This window comes from Dromaius novaehollandiae, chromosome 9, assembly GCF_036370855.1.
Source record: "Dromaius novaehollandiae isolate bDroNov1 chromosome 9, bDroNov1.hap1, whole genome shotgun sequence".
NCBI classification, from domain to species: Eukaryota; Metazoa; Chordata; class Aves; order Casuariiformes; family Dromaiidae; genus Dromaius; species Dromaius novaehollandiae.
In genome coordinates this window covers 1,853,864-1,877,492 of record NC_088106.1, presented here as the reverse complement: position 1 = coordinate 1,877,492, position 23,629 = coordinate 1,853,864, and the positions used below count along the sequence as shown (strand labels likewise).

General features: G+C 39.0%; 1 protein-coding gene across 1 annotated transcript in view; it reads right to left on the bottom strand.

Annotated features, from left to right (window-relative positions):
- The window catches only part of ARHGEF26 (Rho guanine nucleotide exchange factor 26), an 88,233-nt gene extending 67,747 nt beyond the window's left edge, over positions 1-20,486 (bottom strand). The window contains exon 1 of the mRNA XM_064516514.1: positions 20,341-20,486. The gene's annotated coding sequence lies outside the window, so the exon portion shown is untranslated. The remainder of the gene's footprint in view (positions 1-20,340) is intronic.
- Positions 20,487-23,629: the final 3,143 nt, after the last annotated feature.

Genomic DNA, 23,629 nt, shown 5'->3' with positions numbered 1-23,629 from the left:
AAACACTTTTTTCATTCTATTCCAACAGAATTATTGAGCTGTGGAAGAGCAACCACTGCTTATTTATCTCACCTATTTTTTCTTATCTAATATGTGCACAAGGTGAACTAAAAGCTTCAAAATGAATGCTAGATTTATATGAACTCAGTCTCTAAACTGTAACATCCAACCAAGAATACTGTTTTATAGTAACATATTGCTAGCTACATATATTAATGAATTTACATTCATTGGAATAATTTAATGCTGAGATCTGCTTCCAGGCTTTAAAGAAGGTGACAATCTGCAAAGATAAAAGTATAATTTCATAACTACCAGCCTTAGGTTAATCTTGTCACAGTATAAAATTCTGAGAAAATCAGAGAGAGTGTGAACTAAAATAAATTTTTTTCATCTAATTTTACAATTATTTTCCAGATAGGGATTACGCTTTAAAAATCAAGTGATCTACTGGTAATCACTGGGTCAAGAGCTACTGGATGAACTGTCTACTGATATTATTCAGAATACTCCAAAAGCACAATGGGATTAACAGAGCTGGCTAAAATGCAACTGATCATTACTGTGGATTAATCAGGTGATAAATTCTACTCTCCCTGTCATTCACACCTACACAATGCTCCTAAACACAATTTGCTCTGCCAGATCAATTCTGTATGCATTTGATGCCTAACTTCAACAGCATATGGGATTTTGGCATGAATTGGTAACTCAACAGTGTCCATTTCTTCTACGTGAAATCAAAGAGAGAAAGCACTAGTGAGGCTCTGGATCTATTTCTGCATGAAATTCCTGAACTTTTACAATCCCTACACGCGGTGCTAACTGTACGGAATCTGTAGGATAATTTTGAAATGGAGAGACAATGTAATCACTATTATTCTCTAGATATTTTAGGTGTTTAAAATGTATTCTTCTCTCGAACTCAGTACAGCAGAATTACATTTTCATTCTCATTTAGATTCAAACGATACATTGTCTCAAGATAACATGTAATAGTCAACATAAGAGTAAACATACGTCTTGAAAAGTTACAGGTTTTAATGTCTACATTTTGGTAAGATCTTAATGTAAAAATCAAATAAACATGTTCATTCAGTAACTTACAGGGGATATATCACAACTCAGAGACAGGACTGTGGTTTCTGCCAAACAACAGAAGAGGAAGAAAAATATTTGGACACTTTGTATGTTGAATTTCAGAAACTTTTCAAACACATTGTCAAGCTCAGGGCTGATGCTTCTCTTTCTGGTGTGTACTGGGCTATGTCTCTCAACTTTGCAAATAACCTAAAGATATTCAGGAAACACCTGTAATTCAGTGCTTTTAAATAAGCTGACTTACTCTATTTGCTCTATCAGTGCTGTCCATCTCCTAATCCTTTCTGGAGTGCTAAGGAGGTGTGGAGCAAAAACCTGTGGCACTGGTCACTGACTGCTGCAGAAATAAATCCTATATACTTTCCATGAGTTACACTACTTTGCAAACTGTCCTTTTTCAAAACTATGTCTGAAAACAGCCATGCCCCTAGAATTTCAGAAATGTGCACATGCGCTTTACTGAGGTTTGGGGTCCTCACCTCTTCTCCTGCACCAGGCTCTTCCTACAGTTGGCATTTTCAAGTCCATCCAGCCCTTTCTGTGCCTACAAGCAGACTGATGAAATGTCTCTAAGCGAAAGTGCCTAGTTGCTGTTTAATCTGCAATGAATTCAGATTGTCTATCACATCTGCATTAACTAGCAGCTATGAAGTATTAATAACATTCTTTTTACTTTTTTCATGACTTTGGGTAGTCTGTTTACAGTCAGTTGAAAAAGAGCCAACTGTTCTCAGATTAATGCAAGTCTCTATCCTGTAATTAGCATGCATGAATGAATAAGACTCTTAGTGTCTCACAAAAATCCTACCACAGCAACGGGAGTGACAGAGGTCACCTCCAACTGAAAAAAAAAGGCAAGACTGAAGTGTGAGGCAGCCAGGCCACTGGCGAAATATTCCTGTTACTGTTTTCTCCACTCTGTCAGGGACATGAACTTCGAGGGAGCGCTGCTTCTTGCCAAGGAGAGTAGCAGAACTCTGCTGCCAAGAACACTTGCTAACCCAACAGCACAGGCAAAGGCAAAAAACCTACAGCCATGCCAAATAGAAGGCCTAGAGCCTTCCTAGCCTTCCCCCATCCTTTCTATACAAATAGAGACCATAAGAGATTTTCCTCTTAAGAATGCTCTGCTAAATTTTTAATATAAATCAATCATGCACAGCAGAAGATACAGTTTCTTTAAATCTTTGAAATTCCTCTCGAATGTCTTTGCTGTTACAATAACTCAGGAATGGTTTGCAGCATTAACTAAAAGCTTTTGCATAAAAACCCCACATTATACTAAAATAATAAAGAAATTTTTAATGCTGGCATTCTAATTTCCCTTCTTTTAGCATAACACAAAAATCGTACTCTTTCCCTGTTCCTAGCCTAGTCATGTCCCTCCTCTCACCACTGATGGTCCTAATAAATTTCAATCATGCATGTTGTCTAAAAGCAATAGACTGAGAGACACTTCAGATGCCCTCAGCATCCATTTGAGATACCTAACATGTAACATGAGCTTAACTTAATGGGAAATAGGCACTAGTAACTGGTGTTTTCTTTAGCTCATGGCTTACCAAAGCTGAAGACCCGACTTCTACTGTTAAACTGGGAAGTCACTTGGAACAGGGCAGCAGCAGATTACGAAAGGGGGAGTGCCTGATGAAGCATGACTAGTGATGGAAGCACTGCTACTTCCTGGGTGCTAGTGATGAAAGTTGTGAATGTCTTGTCTACACAATCATAGAAACAGCTCTATATTTACCATCACTTGAGCTGATGACACGTGTTACCCAGACACTTTAACAGCAATCTTTCCTGATGTCTGTTCGTTTACTGCATTAGAAGCAGGTCCAGAGATCATCTCCTACAGTACGAGCTTAATGCAGTAAATGAGGGCAGCTACCTGAGAGCACCATCATTTGTTGAGATGCTTCGGACTTTTCCAACAGAAAATATTTGAGATTTCAATTTCTTGACTGAAATGGGGGGAGAGATTTTCAATTTTGACGTGAAAACCATTTCCTGCCTTGCTTGAATTATTTGTCCTTCTTTGCTGTTACTTCTTCTTTTCCAACAAGGTTCGTATCTGAAATATTTTCACTAGAAAAACTTCCATGGACTTTAATGTAGATAATTAGGTCCAGTAGGACCAGGCCTGCCTATTGCTAAAAGTAGGTCATTTCTATAAAAGGTTATCAAAACTTTCCAAAAATACATCTATTTTTATTTTTTTCAGTGAATGTTTAATTAATCTAATTTTTAAAGGAGAATTATGAAACTGAAAATTGACTCCTTTAATCTTCATTTTATTTATATACATTGTTTTTCCATTTTTAAGAATCCATGTACTCTTCCATGAAACTCTGGAAGTGTATTTCATCTTACTAATCCTTTCTACAGAATATTCTTTCTACAGGAGAATGGTTAAGGGAAAGTCTCTGAAAAATGTAGATATAAACTCTTTTAACTGATTACTATAGTTTGTAAGATGTTGCTAGTTAAACAGCTTAGCAGGAAGCTAAGGCACTTCAAACCTTTCCTAACAAAAGGTTTGAAACATTGCTTGCCATAGCTGAAGACATTCTGTGGTTGCTATTAGAAACTGAAGAAAACTGGGAGCCTATAAAACCAAGTCTGAACCTCAGCTGCCTTTGCAGCTGAAGGATGCTATGTTCTGTGTCTGCTCTTTATTCTTTGTCTGCATGGTGCACACAAAATGCCTGAAGAACTGAAAGGGGGAAGAGGGGATCATTACTGTGGGTATGTCTCCAAGGAGCTGGCTCTGATTAAGTAAAAAAAAAAAGAAAAGGATTTAGAACGAACATTCAGCTCAAACAGAAATAAAAACATTTGGAAAACTACTATGTTTGATCTGTTTCCTTAATGATAGATGGTAATTTATGGGCTTGATTCACTACCATGTCATTCTTTACAACTGGAGCAGGAAAATCACCTATTTCTATAGCACCTTTCAGGCTGTGACTGAAATTACAAAAATGAAGTGTCCAACCTGCTCCATGTAGGTGGACTTTGTCACTCTGCCCTGCAGTTTTAAGTGACACGTGGCTCTCCTGGCCCACTGCTGCCTGCTGAACCTATGCACTGAGCAACCACCAAAGGACCACTCTGAACTGAGTACTACGGTCTGCACTTCACACAGTGGGGAGCTGTTGTAAATGCAGGAGGAGATTTTCAAACCTCAATCTCTCAGGTTAAACACCTAGATCCAATATAATGGCTTAACTAAATTGAGCTGATTTTCAGGAATTCTGAACCTGGTTTTGCTTTCAGGCAACTGGATAACTGATTAACTCCTAGTTGTGTCCAGACTTCCCCTTTGCTGCATTAAAATACTGGAATTTTATGAATGTCACAGCCTCCACTAACGTGGAGCTGTGAAATGGCTACCGACAACTTCATTTTCAGATAGGTGTGGGAGTTCACAACAGGGAGCAACGTATTTTGTGCAGCATAATTTTTCAGGCTTAAAGCCAGTCTGCACCCCTGAAACTACCTTGAATCTAGAATCTTCAGTACCAGTAACAGGAAATGAGGAAATCTGGAATACGAAGCATGGAAGATATCCGTTCTTCTCAAATGAGCTAAAACGCTGAAGTGTGTCCTTTCTCCTTAAATTCAAGTTTGCTATTTGCACTCTTTGCTTAACTTCTTGGCTGAAGCTCCTTCAGTGGAAACTATGCATCAACACAAGCATAATGGGCGAGATCCTTGTTCTGCTAAAGACGGGGAGTTTTATTATTGACCTCAACAAGACCATGATTTTAACTGCAATATGACTAATTCCCTGATCCACTTAGTGTATCATTCTCTCATTTTACCAGTTATTCTACATGGCAGTGTGCTATGCACACTGTGTTGTCCAAATAATATGTCTGGAGGGTTTTTCTGCAATAATCATCTTTTCTGTATATTTAAGTATACAGTATATTTAAGACTGCTACTTTCCTAAACATTTTGAAAAATTTGCACTTCTTTTATAATCTTTCCTCTTCAAGGTATTAGAAGTTTCTCAATTCAGCTCTCAATCTGCTAGTTAACACAAATGTGTTTTAATTATCAGGATTTACTCTGTTGTTTGCGCTGAAATTCAGCTGTATGGTTTCTTTAAGCTCAAGCATAATTTTCTGAAATTATCTCCTCTCCAGTCCGATTTGTGCTCTTATTTTCTAGCAATCACTTGAGTATTCTTCTCATGTGGAAATAATTTCTTTCATATTATCTAAGTCCTTTTTTCATCCTTCACCTTCACTGTGACTTATTTCCTAGCCTACCATGCAGCAGAACTTCAAAGGCCATTTACATCTGTGCTTCTCAAAAGATCCTTAAGAATGAAAAGATAACATTCCAGATTGAACATTCATTACATCCTTCTGTTTTCTCATCCCAGTACACCACTGCTTTCAGAACTGATTATCTTTCTTCTTCAGACAATATGCCCCTGTGAAGTAATTTTTATCATTCACCGCTCTAAAACAACCTTATGTTAATTAAGATAGGAGACTATTAATAGTGAACACAACTGCAATGCAGGATAAACCATATGGCTCTACCAAAATAATTTTTGATACTTAAAATTTTCACACACACACACACACACATACATACATACAAACAAGTGCACAAAACCCCAAAGCATATCTCAGCATTTATGTGAAGCACTTTTATCTTGAAACCACAACCATTAAAGAAACAATTCAAGCATCCCTTAAAAGTACTTGTCTTAGTACCTGGTCAGCTTGTGTGCTGTCACTGCACTTAGTTCTGCTAGGAAGGACCATTATCCCCAGTTTATCCGAGCCATGAAGACATAAATGGCATGTCTATGACCAACCAGGAAGTCTCTGACAGAGTAGCTAATTAAATCCACATCTTCCAAATTCCAAGCCTGCCTCTACCACCACCATGTATCACTTGTCGTTGTACAGAAAGAAAACAAAAGTATCAAGAGTGACTTTTGCAAAACTAAGAGAAAGTCAGTGGAAGAAAAGGAATTCCAACCAAAGATTTCTGGTTCCTTGGTGTTTTTGTATTATTTATATTTTTCTTCTTACATTTTTATTTGGTAACTTTTGTAATTATATGTACAAACATGTATTTTTTTATATAATTTGTATGTATAACATACAAAATTTGTTTGTAATTATGTATTATATTTTGCCTAATTTAGGTTGTTTCTGAAGGAGTCCAGGAGTCATATTGACAAGGATTGGTAAGGGAGTCATACACTTCAGCCCCACTTTTGCTGTATCCTCTACATCACTGCTGCAGTAAGAGCTACAGAACCAGCAACAGCAGCGCCTTATTTAGCTTAGTTTCTCTCCTATACAAAGATCTCCAGCTGTCCCTTCAGATCTTCCTTCCACTGGTCTGTTCTCCATGCAGATTAGTAAAAGCAATGGCACAGAATCTGTGTTTATTTTCAAATATAACTGAGCCAGTGCTACATCTCCCATTTTAACAGGTATCAGAAAGTCCTTCCCTCCTGCTGTAGCAAGCATGGGTGAATGTCTCCAAAGAGTAGGCAGCGTGCTTGCACAGGCCTCAGTACTGCAAACTCATACAGATTCACGAGGCATATTTATTGCATTTTTTGTAAATGCTAGTTCTGGCAATTGAAATTCTAGAACTGACGGATGGAGTCAAGGAGGAGGAGAAAAAGAGGAGGACGTATGTAAAGGGCTGCACGAAACAAAGACAGACCTTTAGCTTCAACAAGACCAAGCTAGAAGCAGAGAAGTCTGAGAATTCACAGCAAAAACACACTTTTGACAAGACCGCGGGAGGGGGGGCGGACAGAGAGAGTGAGAAAATGGGAAGCAAGACACTGAGCCATGACCAAAGCACGCAATCCCCCGAAAGCGGGAAATCTGGATTCAGAAGGAAAATAGAAGTGTACTGACGACAGCCTGTTGTGTCAAAGGCCTTTCTCTGAGGGAGATAAACTACTGTACTCTGCCTAAGCAGTACATTTGGCTTGCTGAGATTATTAATTTTATTTATGAAACAAGTTCCCTGTAGATGAAGTATTTTTATTGCTGTTCAGCTTGTTCCAAAATTAGTCATAGACTAATTTTATCCCTTAAATCAAATCAAATGTGATCAAGACCTTGAAAAAGGCATTCTTCCAGAGAGGCAATACCGGGCCCAAAGTAAGCAGAAACCCTGCCCAGTGTTGCTGTTGTGGAGAATGAGCTGTTTTATAAATGTTAATAAAGAATTCAAATACTTTTCAAGTTACTCAGAAAAAACTTATGAATCATGAGAGTCCTGAAGACTTGTTTATCCTCGTGGGTCAGCTGGACGCTGTGCGCAAGTACAGTCCTGACAAAGCACAGACTGCTCAGGCAATTTCAAGTTCACATATTTTACCTAGTTGGGAAGAGCTTTACTAGGCGAGAGCATTTCTAGAAGAACAAGGGCTCACCAGGCTGAGCTGCGCTAACTGCTGAAGGCCTTACAAGGCCCTTGCACTGGAAGCAAACGTGGTGCTCACTTGACGGCTGTGGAAGCAATACCCGAGCTGCATCGAACACCCTGAACACCACCTAGTACTTCCACAGGATCCAGTGAGCTGAGCATCAACACTGAGCAATGCTGATTCCATCCAGCTTTAGGGAGTCTAAAAAAGTCACTTGAGCCTACACACAGCCTGTGACTTCCCAGAAGTTTTACAGCTCCGGTGACAATGCTGTGTGGTCTTCTGAACGACCAGGAGGAGCTCTGTGGATTGCATGTTGCTCATATCCACACAAGATCTTATCTCTTGTGCATTGTTTTTTCAGATTTATAGTCTGGAATTATATATGTTAGATTTTTTTATGTTGCAGTTATCTCCTCCGGGGCATAGAAGAAAAGAAGGAAAAACTATAAGATGTGCACACATACAACAAGAACCTTTCTTTGGAGCTATAAAAAAATTTGCCTGGCTCCTTCCTAGCTAGCCCTGCAGTGTTAAATACACATTTCTGGATTCATGAATAGTGTCAAAGCACTTACATTTCATTTACATTTTATTCAAACTTTCCCAGGAAATGAAAGACAAAGTGGCTGAAAATATTTAAGAATGCAGTTTGAAAGCAAGAGAAAAAAAAATACATCTGTGTCATTACTTGGAGAACCTAAAAACAGAACTGCAAGCAGCAGTTTGTCTTTATGATTCTGGAAGGTGCTTCCTGTTCCTGTTTCTGCATGTCCTTTTTCCTTTAAAAAACAGGCAAATGAGAAAAGAGATACTCAGAGATACTTAGTTTTAATGGGACAAAATAAGTAACTTCTCAGAGAAAAAAAATACTAAATAAACATATAAAAAATTTCTGCAGAACATGGGCATGTATGTGCCCTACTTAAACAGCCACGTGACCTTATTGTACCCTGATTCTCTTTTCTTTGCTGTCTATATTTTTTATTTTTATTAACTATAACATTCATTTTAGTGCATCAGAGCTATAAGGAAGCGGATTCTGAAATTGCCATCTTCTGCATTACTATATACCCTGAGCCCCAAAATGGCAGAAAAACTGAACAAGCCCAGATCCTATCCAAAAACAAGTGGGAAACGTTTGACAGGAGATACGATAATCATCACTGTTTTATCTTCTTCACAAGTTTGGTAGATTGTAAACAACGGCCCCATATAACAAATGCTCCAAACAAGCATCGGCAGCCACCACCTGGTACTCCCCAACAGCAGAATCCCCGTGGCATTCTGGAAGAGACCTTTAACAAATATTAGCCTTATTCGTGATAGCTGCATCAATATCCATTAAAATGCATAGGGGAAGATCTAAATGGCCAATTCCAACTTGGCCATATTGGTAACGATAAGCAAAATCTTTTGAAAGGAGCTTGAAATAAATTGTTTTCTGTCATCCATGAGCTGGGTGGATCATTTAGATCTTAGTTATGCAAGTCATCAGAAACCTCTTCATTGTAATACACTTTGCGATAGATTCTTTTTGCATGGTATCGGTTGGAACAGCCTGCTAGGTGTCTAGTGACAGTTAATCAATAATTTGAAGTTTAACTATTGATTCCAAACATCCCTTCCATCCCATTCCAAGGGAAATATTTAAGACGAAAGTAAGAGACATTAAAAAGGAAAGCTGGCTAGATATTCTTATGTTTGTGAGTAAAAACCTAGAAATATTTGAAATACTCCAGATAGTTATGACTGGCTAGCAAACTGCATAGCAAATATGTATCTTTATTTTAAGTAAACCATTCACAGAAAAGTCCAAACAGAATGATAAAAAAAAACATTGATACTCTTGGCCTAGATTACTTAACTGTAACTACCCATCCAAAACTAAAGCTACAGAAATTGAAATGGTTCTAAACAGATTTATGAGAGCCACCGGAAGAGCCATATAAAGAACAGGCTTGTGTAAAACAAAAATGTTGAAAACAGACATCAAGTCTGAAACATAGGAGGAGAGATTTATTAGAACTCTATTGTATTATAGTAAAAGAGGTAAAAAAATAGTCTCTCTCATTGTAAGGGCGCAGTCCGACTTTGATTGAAAGTTTTATTTACTTACACTATAATTAGAAACCTTTCTTTGCCCCTTGGCTGCACAGTCAAATTCTGATTTTTCATTATCCACTTGATTTAATCCATGATTATGATTTCAGAGAGCAAATAATATTTTAACAGAATTCCACACCTGTTTTAATGAACTCCTTGAATTACTGCACCTGGAGGGATTTTAAATACAAATATATTTGGCATTACATATACTGTTTATATTTTGAACCAAGTTTTCTGAGATTTCTCAGTATACTATTCTATATTGTCATATACACAGTTCAAACATAGCAGGGAAATAAAATCTTTAAAAATTTCAGTGAAGTTCTATCTAAATAGGAAATTAATGCAAAAAGGAAAAAGGTAATGAGAGGAATTGATCACTACACAGACACCTCTCAGATCCTGTCGGCAGCCCTCACTATGCTTAAGAGAGGCCAGAAGGAGAAAAGTGACATGGTAAATTCACTGTCCATGGTCTATCAGCGTGCAACTGAAACATGGCCACGTGCCATAACAAGAGCACTGCTCAGCGGTATTACTCACAGAAGCACGGAAGAAGGCTGTTATAGCTGGGGATGAACATTTAAAGATTGCTTGTATTCTACGTAGTTCCATTAATGAAATATGTGGGCATTCTAGACACGTCATTAAATACATATGCATAAATATGGGTATTTTTTCCCTAGTGATCTATCTTCCTTCTGTCCACAAAACTGCCTGGCTTTCCCAGACTTTCTTTCCTCTCAGGGTACATGAAGCTCTCTCTGCCCAAGTCTAACAAAGAAATGTGGTCAGAGAAAGGTATACAGACAGGTAAAGAGAGGAAAACCAGCTTTCACTACTGCTTCTGACACCCAGAGCTGACGGAACAAGCCCTGATGACCACGTCTGGTTTACCAGGGATGGGACCACTGCAGAAGCTGTACCGAGTCCTGCCAAAGGGATTCACGAGGTCCTGGCAGGGCTGTAAAAGCATGGGAAAACTCCCCTGTGGAGGCACAGCAGTCCCAAAGGGAAAGGGAGTTGAAAGGCAAGTTCTGGCTCTTTGCCCATTCAACTCTCAATTTCTTTACTGACACTGTTAAACTGTTAAAAGTGGTATAAAACAATGCCGAGCATGTTTAGCAAGTTGAAGTAAATCCCGTTCTTCTTTTATTATGTCCATTTTATTTTCATTATTTGTGCACCTATATGTATTCATATACCCATACTTATATACACCTTTGTTAAAAAAAAAAAAAAAAAAAAAAAAAAAAAGCTTAGAAATCACTCTGTCATTAATTATTATTCTCAAGCCATCACTGGTAGTAGCTGCAACACCTGCAAGAAGAGTACACTTCCAAACCTGCTGGACAGAGCAGCTGAAGTCAAGGATAACTGATAGACTACCAGCATGTATGTACAGAGCATGTCTGTTTGGGATGATACATATTCACAGCTGACCTGTGACTGACAAAGCGCCTGAGGTTACTTTATGGAGAAGAGTACTATTTTCAGTTGCCACTATTCCTCCCAAAAGAAATGGATATTTCTCTTATTTAAGCAAAAGGACATGCAAATAATAAATTCAAAAATGGGTTGTACCTTCCAGAAGTACACAAATTCTGCTCCTAGTAACCAAAGGTGATGCCAGGATGGTAAGGCTTTCTATTTTTAAAACATACAGAGCTTTGCCCAAGACTAAAGAACAAGATAGCAAGTGGAGAGCAGCCAATGCACATACATAAAAGCTCTTGTCAGGGAAAAAGAAAAGCTCAGCATGGTTTTAGCTCTGTATCTGAAAAATACAGTATGAAAAGCTCTTCACAAAGCTAAACAGAGGCAGCTGAGCTAGCAGTTATAATAGACCCACATTAACAAGCAAGCAGGCAGGCAGGCAACTTCTGAATTCATTCAAAGAGAGATTTCAAGACTTTTTTTTTTAATGTTCCACTTTCTCTGCTGGGCTGTGTAACATTATTTTATTTACACATGCTTCACATTTTGTCCATTATAATTTTATTTGGAGAAAGAAAAGTGAAAAGATTGTGTTCTGAAAGATGAGAATGGAACAGAATACATTTAAATGTACATTAATCATAAACTATTAAAAAACTTAAGAGTGAAATTAACAAAGGAGACCTTTTAAAAAATAAAAATAACACTTAAGATAGGGACAGTTGCTATGATTCTTAAAAATTCAGGAATTATTTGACATATATCAACACCTGCTAAAGGTAAAACAAGAAGTACAAGTGTCATATCTTAGCAATTTCTTTCATAAAGGCAGCTGTTCAGAATTGTATTCGTATGGGGAACAGGATGCAGATGGGACAAAATATGACTGGAGTGAGAACGTCTTTGACACTGGAAAAAAACAGGTGAAAACCAGGCAGTTGCAAATTCTGTATTCACAGGCCAAAAATATTTTCAGTGAAAATGAATACATGACTTAATCATTTTAATAAATAAGGCCTCTGTTTTGATCTCAATGCTTTGAGAGAAAGTTTCTATCATCAGGCTTTTTCATTTGCCTTCTGTGATGCCTAGATCTAGTATGGGACTTTGGAGCAGCAACAGCAGTCACCAGGCAATTGTTATGGCCAATCCAATTACCTACTTAACGAAGTTATTATTTGGCTCCCTCTGTGACATGCAATGTAGGCCTCGCAGTGGTCCTAGGAGCCAGGCAGTATTCTCCCTATTTTGCAAGTGGTTCTGTTTATGCACAAATCAAATATAAGCCACATTTAGAGCAAATCTGAGTCCCATTCAGGATCCTAACTAGAATACCAGACTTTTTTCCAGGGTGGAAAAGAAGAAATGAAGAAACAAATGTCCTCTTATATAGAGGATGACCTCGATGCCAGTCTCCAAGCAACCCAGCTTCCTTGCTGGAAAGGCAAAAGGGAAAGGATTCTCTCATTTGCTCCAGGACTCCCTCACTTGCCCTGTGTCCAGCTGGCAACACCTGTCCCTTGTTAGCACCCAACTCTTTAGTGCCTAAACATATGCAATTCCAGTTTAATTTTTATGTACAAAGGACTTACAGCCTTATAGTAATCTGGCTGCTAAATTATCAGTTATACTGTACACAGCAGTAATAGACATCACAGCATTTGTGACATAAAAATCGAAGGCCTATTAATCCTTTGCTTCTACTCTATTCAAATTCTCGTGTTAGATAAAGAGCCAAAGAAGTTAATGACTTGCATTATTAAACCGGTAAGTTTCTTTCCGACTAATCTTTATAAGCCTCCAGCTGAAAACGTAGTATAACTAAAATTTTGGAGGTGGAAACCCAACATTCTTCAGGTTTTCAAATTTTTTAAATAGTGTTTTTTCAGGCTTCCACCTGGAACTATTAGCATAGTTATTGGAAACAACTCAGAAAAGTCTAGTCAAATAGACTTCACAAAGTTTAGCTGAACCATAAACAATAAACATCCAAATTACAATTTCTTTTGCACTGTAAGATGTCTGTTACCTACATTTTCTTTAATATGTATTAGTATAGATGTGGAAAGAATTACATCTCTTACTGGTTTCCGACAGCACTCATGATGTTGGCTTTACAGATGCCGAAAGAAGGTAGAGCTGCGGCAGTGCCATAAGAAACTGCAGGTGCTCCATGCTACAGAGCCAGATGTCAGAACATTGCAGAACAGTCACAAAGAAGTGGGGAGGGGACTGAGAACGAAGTACATCTAGACCTATACAATAGGTGAAAGAAATCATATTCACTGGGCAGTTTATACTAAACATGCAGTAGTAGGTAACGTAATTTCTATATATGCGTGTTCATGCCACTACCATAAATATACAGGCTACTTATTTTCCTATGTCACATAAATATACCTAAAAAGTAGAACTAGATTCACTCTTTGTTCACCCTGTTTTACTCAGCCCCCCCCCCCAGCTTAGCAGCTGTAAGAAATGTGAAAAGCAAATTAAGAAGGAAGCCAGATTTCTCCGACTTTGAGATTATATATTTCGGCATAAAAAGTTACCCTTGCTAAAATAATCATCCTTCCATTATACTGGATAACCTTTTCTCCACAAGCCTCCCTTGAAACTTAGGACTCTGCTATTACAATTTCAAGCCTCCCTTGAAACTTAGGACTCTGCTATTACAATTTTTCATCTGCATCCAAAAACTGCCCAAGCTCCATTCATAGAGGTTTTTCCCAACTGACTGATCTCACCTAGAGACAAATGATAAAGTAAAAGATTAAAGGTGCAGAAAAAACTTAAGAGATAAATCTATTCCCTTTACCAATTTGTTAGAGAAGCATAATCCCAGCCTTACTTATTCACAGCTCCCAGGCATCACAATATAATCACAATTCTAAGAGAGAATGAGCCTGAGCCAAGGTAAATCACCCTTTTCTGACACTTTCCCAGAGAGAGCTTCACATACAAGGGCAGATGCATGTTCTCCAGACTGATTTGTTGAAATTCTGTGAAGTCCCACATTTTGCAGTGAACAAGGATAAATTACTTCAAGAGGGCACTCAAGCAAACCTGCATCTGATTGCCATTTGGCAACACAGGCGAAGCACCCGAATATGATACATCCCATTGTATGCAAAGTTATGCCCTTGCTGTACCTTCAGATTTCTCTTTCAGCAAAATCCAGTGGTCCTACAGCATTTTTACTTGTTCTGTTTACTTAATGATTGCTACAAAGAGCAATGATTCTTAGTAAAGTGCTTTAAATATTACCATTGTTAAATTACAGTTATACTTAGAGATTAGGATATCTTTAATACAAGAATCTAAGTAGCAAACAAATGAAAGACATTTTACATGAATCACTGGAGAACACTACTCTGAAATTTACATTTCACTGTTATCCTTTTACTTGTGACGAACACATCTGGCATAAGAAACATGACATGTAATTTCACAGGAGTCCACTGCTGTCAATTGCAACTCATGAAAGTAAAACATTTAAACATTAAATCATAAAGAGAGTATTAGAATATGTATTCAAGCAGTCTGCACAGTGTATCACTACATTTCTTGTTTATATAAACATTAAGACAAATAATTTCCTGACTGGTATTCCCTGGTGAAGTCTTGATCGCTCTGTATGAACTGCTGTGGCAAATGCCAGGTCACGCATGCACACAAAACCTATCAAGTAGGAGGAGCAGCACCCCCCTGTGAAGCTGATTACTCAGCCAGTGAGGTGGGCTTGCACGGTGGTCAGAGCTTGCTAGTCCATCATTTGCCCACGACAAACTTGAGCTATTTGTCAAGTTTCAGCTCAGCAAAGGAAATGGACTGTTGCATGAAAGATTTATGTTCCAGCTACAATGACTGACAGCGGTGCAAAATGTTGTGTGCATGAACTGTTGAAGGAACTAAGTATGGAACAGCTAACCACCAGAGTATTTTTGCCTCTTCCAGAAATAACAGCTCTGGTAGCAATGTCTAGGAATGCAACAGATTTTTCCACCTGACACAGCAACCCTGTATGTAGCATGAAGAGGAGTTTGGTTTTTTAAATATACATATACATGTGCGTGAATACATATGCATGTATATGTAGATATATATACATATGTGTATATATATACACACATGTACCTAGATAGATACCCCTACCCAACCAATTTGATGGGGGTAACATTACTACTAAAGAGGTTATAAAAATCTAATCTGGGACAAGAAATAATACTGCAAGACTTATGTGATCAGTCACATATCATGAATAATCAATACAGAATGATCAAAATTATTATGCAAAAATCCCACAGGCAGAATGATGTAAAGTAAGATCCTAAACTCATTCAACTTAGTAGAAATTATGACTGCTTATTGACTTAAACAATTTTTGAGTCCAGCCCGTAAGGTTATTCCACTCTTGCAAATACCTTCCAAAGGCCAAGACTGACTTACTACATGGAGAAAGGAGGAGTTAAATTTGCAAAGAACATTCACTAACAAATGTCCATACGGCCTGTATGTACAAATGTATATATGGTTTAATGAACAGTACAGTCTAGTCTAAGAATGAGATGACTTCTTCCTCTATTTGTACATCATTATGTGATTATTATGCTACTCATAATGGGCAACATAAGCTAAAGAATTGGTACCTTAGTATTATAGGTGAAAAGTCAAGTCTGGAGCACAAGGTTCGGGTTCAGCTACGAAGTCTGTATAGACTTCCCATGAGGACTGGAGTAATTCAGGCGTAGGCTGGCAATTTCTTCTCCAAGCACATACATATTTCTAGATCCACAGAGATAATCTCTTTCTTTGCCTCTGGCACAAAAGGAAAGGAGGAGGAAGGGGGAAAAGGAAAGGAGGAGAATAAGAGAGGAACTGGGACCATTTAATGTTTAAATCGGCAAGTTGTTTGACTGACTTCCACTGTCATGGGGGACTTTGTATGCTATCAACATAAAAATTTTTTGTTATATGAGACAAACAGGCAAAATAGTCATTTGATATATGTGGAACCACAAAAACAGCAAGAGAATCTTGAAACAACAATGAATGCAGGGAAGATTTTAAAGTGTGTTTGTAAGAAAAGCTGGCTTATATATAGCTGCATTTAAACAGAATAAAAAAGCCATTAGTAAAAGGTACAGATGCACAAGTTTTAATTGGCATATCTGTTTCAATTTTGCAACACTTAAAGTGTTGGCACGGAAAAAATCAGAGAAATTTTTCTCCCCTGTAAAGTAGCCAGTTTTTCTTATTCCATCTTACCCAATTCTTTGTGGGAAATGCCCTTTACAGCAAGTAGGAAGAACCAAAAAAACACTGTCAAAATAATGCTGCCTGTTGTCATCTCTGAGTTTGGCAGTTACTGGAAGTTTTTAGCATATATCAACCACTGTAGCATACAAAAACTTTGAATTTGGGGTTATCTACAGCCCTTGCTCTGAAACGACGCTGAAAAGCTGCAGACCCCTGCTCTTTGAACAAAGCCTCCAGAAGGATATGTAAGCAAATCTCATTACTGCCCTTCTGAATTCGATATGATCCAAGTGAGGATGCAAAAGAACATTATTTTCCTTGTGCCTAGTAGAGAGAGTTCAACTCAGGGCCAAAGGAGAAGTGATTAGAAATAATATTGTAAAGAGAGAGGAAATAAAAAACGAAAAAATTCTCAAAGAGAACAGATCCTGGAAACACTAAGGTTTGAAGTCTGAGAATTGACAGGCAGCCAAGAAACATACTGAGTGGAGAAGACGAGACGGGGACTGCAAGGAATTGGCAGGCAGTCGTGATGGGAGATGCCAGAAGAGAACACAAAAAGAAAATGCAATGAGTTGGAACTTATAAAAGGAGATGTAAGAAAGAAAACACAGCACAAGGGGAGACTGAGAAAAGGGAGACATTATCCAAGACTTGCAGCTTTAAAAATGTAGGACAGAAATAGCTGAAAAACCTAATACACCAGATTCAATCTGGTCTACTAGAGACAAAGGAAACAACCTGAAATTATGGGGCACACACTGAAGAGCACTTGGAGAACTCAGCTAAAGCAACAGTCCAGAGAAAGGAAAAGAATCAAAGTCCGGAATCCTTTCTGGGCAGGGCAATTTGCAAACTGCAGGTTTCAATTATTGTTTATCTCTGCTTATCTTCAGTGTTTACTTATGCAAAAAGTAAGTCAAGGCTGCAGGCTACGTTGCTTAGTGGAGGTGTTGCAAGGGAGGAGACAGATTCAACACGAATGCATTCCTTTAAAAAAATTCTATTGGCTTCATTGGAAGTTTCAGAAAGACATACAAGTTTAGACTTCACATGGAAGTTCTGCTGCACACGATTCTTTCAAGTAACCAGCCACAATTTTATTGCTGTCCCTGCCTGCTGGCCTTGAGACTAAGAAATAAAGCTTGGCCTGCTAGAAAAAGCAGAGTCCTTGTTTCAAGAGGCTTTAAATATAAAAGACTCATGCCAGCTATTATGCAATCTAGACAGCATCTGCTTTTTAGGTCTAACCTCTTAATGCAGCAGAGACATGCTATCTGCTGCTTTTGTTGGGTATGAAGTGCATCTGAAATCTTGAGCAACTTCTAGTGAACACATGTTCCATCTTTTAGGCTCTGGCCTCTGGTTTACTATAAACTGAAGTCATCAGACAAGTATAGCGTGCTGAATCTTTACCTCAAACTGCTTTGTGCACTCTATTATTTCTGTTTACTTATTTTGACTTACCACAATTAACAGAAGCAGTTCTGCTCTCAGATCTAGGCTGTATTTTGCACAGATGCATATGTTTGTATACACCTACACAAATATACAAATCACTTATAATTCCAACAATTTCACCAACTTCTCCCTTCACATTCGTTTTCCCTTTTGACAGAAAGATCTTCTTTATCAACATCATACAAAAAGCAAGGTATGCTTTGAAACATTCTCTAAGAATCAATTAAAGTAGATCAAGGATGGGTGGGTGTGGAGGAAGTTGCTAGGCTGGCTCTGGGTTTCAGAAATCTCTTATCTGGATGAGCACACAGCTGAGTACGACAGAGCAAGGAAAGAAAGACAGAGGTAGGTGGGTATCTGGCTGCTAAAAATTTACAGACCTGATGTACCATATTAGGACCTGGTAATTGCTAAGGACAAAGTGCGAACAGTATCTGCACGCCATGCTCTGTTCAAGATGTAATACTCGCACTCATGGCTAAACTCCACATTCTGAATCCTGTCTGTACTGCAGCATGGATGGATTTTGACTGACTGTTGGGTCCAGCACATTTCTGTAAGTTAACTTCAAGATACGGAGCTAATAGTGTTTGCATCCAAAAACCTGGGAAATCCTGGTCATCTGCAAATAAGATAAGCGACTTCTGCTCCCTGTCATCACCTAGGAAGTGGAATGCCAGCCAGCTGCCTTTGTGCCAAGCCAAACAAAACCAGGGGTACAAAGTGTGACTCAAAAGAGCAGATATCACCATCACTCTGCCTTGCAGCTGCTTCTGTCACGTCAACATCGTCTAACCATGCCAGAATTAGTCTTGTTATTAACAGGTCACTGGACAAGATGACCACATATTTTAAGACCTCAGGCAAAACCTTAGATACAGAAAGCGAGTGGGACAAAGTAGAAGAGGTTGCCTTTCAAATGCAGTATTTCATTTTGCCTGCCCTCAAAGGTTACTCTGCTTTGACTATACCAGAATATATAGTGCTGGATAAAGCTCAGAAAAAGTTTCTGCAACCTAATGGCATAAAAGTGATTGCATCAGTATAATTATTTTCAGCTGAGGAATAAGTTCCATTTGTCTAGGCCCATTTATATAAATATGATTTCATGCACATGAGCAAATGGACTGCTAGAAAATAAAATCACCTCTCACGTTTAACTAATTATCATGGTACAGAGATGTTCTATTCCAAGATCAATAGTTGTTTTCCTAACTCCTAAGTAAGAATTTACTCATGAAAAATACTTGTCGTCTAAAGCTTGCAGTGCTCGGAAAGTTGTTTTACTACAACTTACCAATGGGAAAACTGAGTGTCTAAATCCACTGATGTAGGTCAGGACTGCAGAAATGGGGAAAAGACAGCTTTGCACTCTACGAAATGGCAGAGAGTATTTTGCAAGCAAGCTGTAGAAAAAGAATTGTTGTTGTTGCCATTTGTTGTCACAGCCTTGATCCTATTTCTCTGGCAGCTTCAAATGTCTCTGGGTACACAAAGGTGCACCTGAACTAGACTGCACTTAGCCTTTATTTTACAGGACCCATGCTCTTAAACAAAACGATGATTCAACATAGATGACAAGTAGTCGTATCTGTGCAAGTGTCTGATTTACCCTTTTAGGAACTTGTAGAAGCATCTTTTCAAACAGGGAATACAAAATTGTTAATAGAATAGCTGCCAGTTTATTTCTACTCTTTCTTTCCTATTTCATACATGATAAAATGCATTTTATGATACCAAAATCATGAGATTAAATGAAGTTCTTTGAAGCAAAGGTTTTTGTAAAATCATTTTGGTATTCCAAAACACCACATTTCAGTGACATTTTGGAGAAGATCTGAAATCATCCAGAATCTTTAAAATGTTTACATTTTAGAATTTCCTTCAGATGGTAACAAGCTACGCAGAGGGATATTGTGAAGAATATGCTGAACATTGTTCGATACATGTATTAGTCACTGTCTAAAACAAACCACCAATACATATTTTAGCCGTTGGCCACAATCTACGTACTAAAACCTTTGAACATACATACGCTTAGCTACAATCTCTCCACAAAGACAATGTCCTATTCCTAACTTTTTTTTAACATCCAAACATTGCTAGAAGGCAAAAAAAAAAAAAAAAAAAAAAAAAATCCAGAAATCACACACTATAAATCTTCTGTGTATTAAATCTTATTAAATCAGAAATTCTGGGAAGTGTAGACAAGGCTTATGACCAAGGGAATCAGCTTTCTCCAGTGCAAGCTAAAGATGCCTACAGGATTTTCCAGATGAGTGGCTCCCACTCTTCCCATAACTGAGTCTCCCGGGGAAAGCTGGCTGTATCTCACCTCACTGGTGTACTAATAAAGATTAGTTTCCTTCAAAACAAAAAAGCCTAAAAGAACACAACCTCGCTAGTGATATTGTGTCACACGGTAAGTGAAATGATGATATTAAAAATTATGAAAAAATAAGTATGCTTTCCTTATTAGTTCAGACAACCTTTGCCCTTCCTTGCTAGTTAGCCACCTCCCCCCCGCCCCGCTCTTCACCTCTCACCTTCCTCCTCGGCCCCTGCGTCCCTGCGGGGAGCACCGGCCCTGCTTTCACTGCCTCCCCCAAGGCATTGCACAGCTGGGCCCGCTTCTTCGTGCAGAGGCAGCCACGAGCAGGCAGTAATGGTTAGTGCCCCAGGCACCCACGGGAGCCCCGAGGTGCTGCCTGCCCAGCTGCTGTGCTCCTCTGTGCGTGAGAGCTTTGCCCTGGGTGGAAGTGAGATAACAGAAGTGATCAAGGGCAATTTGTCTTTGTGCCAGAGCCCAGCTTCACTGACCAGAAATGACTGCTCTGGGGAAGGTGCCACTATATATTCATTTATGCTTTAGAAACAGTGCCAAAACAGCTTTTCTGTTCTGCAAGCTGTGCTGCCGCAGGCAGAACCTGAAGCAACGGCAAGGACAGGCAGCGTTGAGCAAACCACAGCAACTTGCCTCTGTGGCCTCTTGCAGGCCGGAGCACAAGGAGCAGCCACCTGAGGCAGGCTGTGCTGCAGGCAGCAACTCCTCCTGGTGCCAGGGCTCCCCCGCCCCGTGTGGCAGCCTCGCACCGGGGGCCGTGGCGCTGGGCCCCAGGATCGCTGGCGTGATGCACTTCTCGGAGTGCAAGAGGAGAGCAGGCTCTCAGAAATGGAGTGCTTTTTTTCAGAGAAGGTCTGAAACAGAATCTTTTCAAGCTCAAAAATGTTCAGGTAGGTGATTTTTCCCCCTCCCCTAGTTTCTGGTAGGGTCCAGAATAATGTGCCCATTTATGCGGTTTTGTTAAAAACTACATATGGAAGCGTCATGGAACTTGCAAAAAATCCAAACCAAAATGAAATCCGTTCCTACGAGGTTTCCACCTCGCTACAACAAGCGTGTGAGCGTTACACTGACTTTGAGCATCCAGCAGTGAGTATTTAAGGAGTGTGAGCGCTGGGGGGGAAGGCAAAGCACAGTGCCTTCCAGATTACAACTACAGCTTTACAAATAGCAAAATGGCAAGGATTTTATTTAGTTTTCCCCCAAAACAATACAAGGCAGCAAATCTCCTGAAAGGAGTAGGAGAAAACTAATGGCAAAATATGGCCATATATGTTTAATCAGTCTAACTCCAGAAGTACCTACAGCATTTGTCATGTGTAAAAGCAAGCCAGCCAGCTATTTTTAAACTCATTTGATTCAATACATATGGGTTGAGTTCTGTTAGAAATAATGTCCTTCTGATGTAGTTATTGAAATTGCCACTAGACAGAGCTGTTTATCTCATTTTTAACCTCTGAAGTACTTCACAAATGCAAAGCTGTCATGTGCTAGAAATCCAAGAAGTGTTTGCATTCTAGAATCCCTCAGAAAAATGGCACGTGACTAACAACTGCATGGCATTTACAGCTAGGGGTTATTTTTTGCATTATGCTATATAAAGTGTCATCACTGGAGCTAAGGGGCTGCATCTGGACTCAAATTTTCTAGTAATTCACTCAGAGTTAGCAAAAAGAGATGATAGATGACGAAAATTTTGGTTTTTTCTTCCATTTCCTCCAATAAACTACAGTGCCTCTGTTGAAATTGAACATAAAATTTCTGGAGATCTAAAAGCACCATGAGAAGTCACTGATTCTACAGTTTACTGTCAAACACATTTTGCCAGGAGAATCTTGGAAAGGGGCACCTCACTGTAACTTTGAAAAAAAAATTCCAGGTAGGCAACATATGTTAAAATCACCAGTATGAGTGACAGCAGACTGGATTCAAAGACGAAGACAACACAAACTTGTTAAAATACAACATTACAGTTTAATCACTTGACGGTGATATGGCTTACTGCATATGCTTTAGTATCCATGTGCTTTACTGTCCATGAACAAAGCAGTAGTTCCTCCCTCCAAGTAATGCAGAAATAAACCCTGTAATTAAGTGCCTGTTGACATTGTGGAGCTATGCAAGTTTATATCGTATCATTATCTGGTATTTTCTGGTAAATCTAGGGTAAAATGCACTTTCTTTAAAGAAAATCAAGCACTTATTTTGAGATGAAGCAAATACACAGATAACAGTATCAGCACCAACTTTCCTAGGGATCACACCCTGATTTACATTGCAGGCAACCTAGGGCAGGAATTTCTGGAATTTCTGCAGCTGTAGCTACAGTACTGATTACATGCTGGGACCGTGATTTGAACAGCTGTGAAGCCACAGCCAGCTCGTATGGGCTAGTGTTCTTGCATGATCACAGCCAGTCCAAGTGCAGAAAAAGGAAAGTTCATTTAACTTATCAAAAGTTTTAATTCATTTCTCAGCTGGTACCAGACATGGGGTATTAGGTACCATTTCAGTGTCAGACACAGCAAGCGTTGAGGCACATAACTGACTTAGGCCAGGGACTCTTCGAGGACAAGTAAAGGCTACAACAAGACTCAACTGTCTATCCACTGCACTTGAGGACTTTAGATAATGCATTTGTTGCTTAAGAACATATCTCTAAGGTCTTCAGCTCTTCCTTCTCACTTACTCAGCTTACTTGCACACTTACTTTGCTTTTAGTCCCTTGCACTGGTTGCAGACCCAGCCTGGCACTTCCCCTGGTTAAGCTGCACGCACCTCCCGCGTGAGGCTGCACAGAGCCGCGCAGTCACTTCCGCGCGCTCCCGCAGAGACCAGGCCAGTGTCACCTTCTTTAGGTTTTTGTTAATGGTGTACTCCTGCTGCTGGCTGGCCTACATATCGGTTTTCTGCGTTCATTTAGAGAAAAAAGGGCTGTCTGTCAAGGAAATGGATATACTAAGAGCATTTCATTTTTTCCTCCCAGCCAGTCCCAAATCACCATTGCCAATATTGGCAGCCTAGTGATTTAAAAAGAACAATACAAGACAAAGGTGAAAAACAGCATGTTTGGCTGTGTGAAAACATGGCTATGAAGGCAGACCTCCGGTGCCCAGTATAAATATACCCTTTCTTGGAAGACTATATTACTGTCAGATGCACTGTGCTGCTCTTACCATGTCAGACTTCACCTCTACTGATGTTCTCTGTGTAACTTAAAGGGCTCCTGCCAGCATTAATCACTGCCATTTTGACACTGATTTGGTAAAGCACAGCAATTAGAGATAGCTTTCTAATTTTATTATACTGGTGTATTTTTAAAGCCACCATTGAGTATTACAACAAGCCCCTTTTTCTGTGCAGCTTTAGCACAAAATTGTGTGGGGTTTTTTTTGAAAGTCTGCAGTTGTATTTCTACTTCAAATTTAAGTCAAATTCAGGCTTCTTTCTCACTTCTCCTCCTATAATATTAAAGCCAAACTCAACAATAA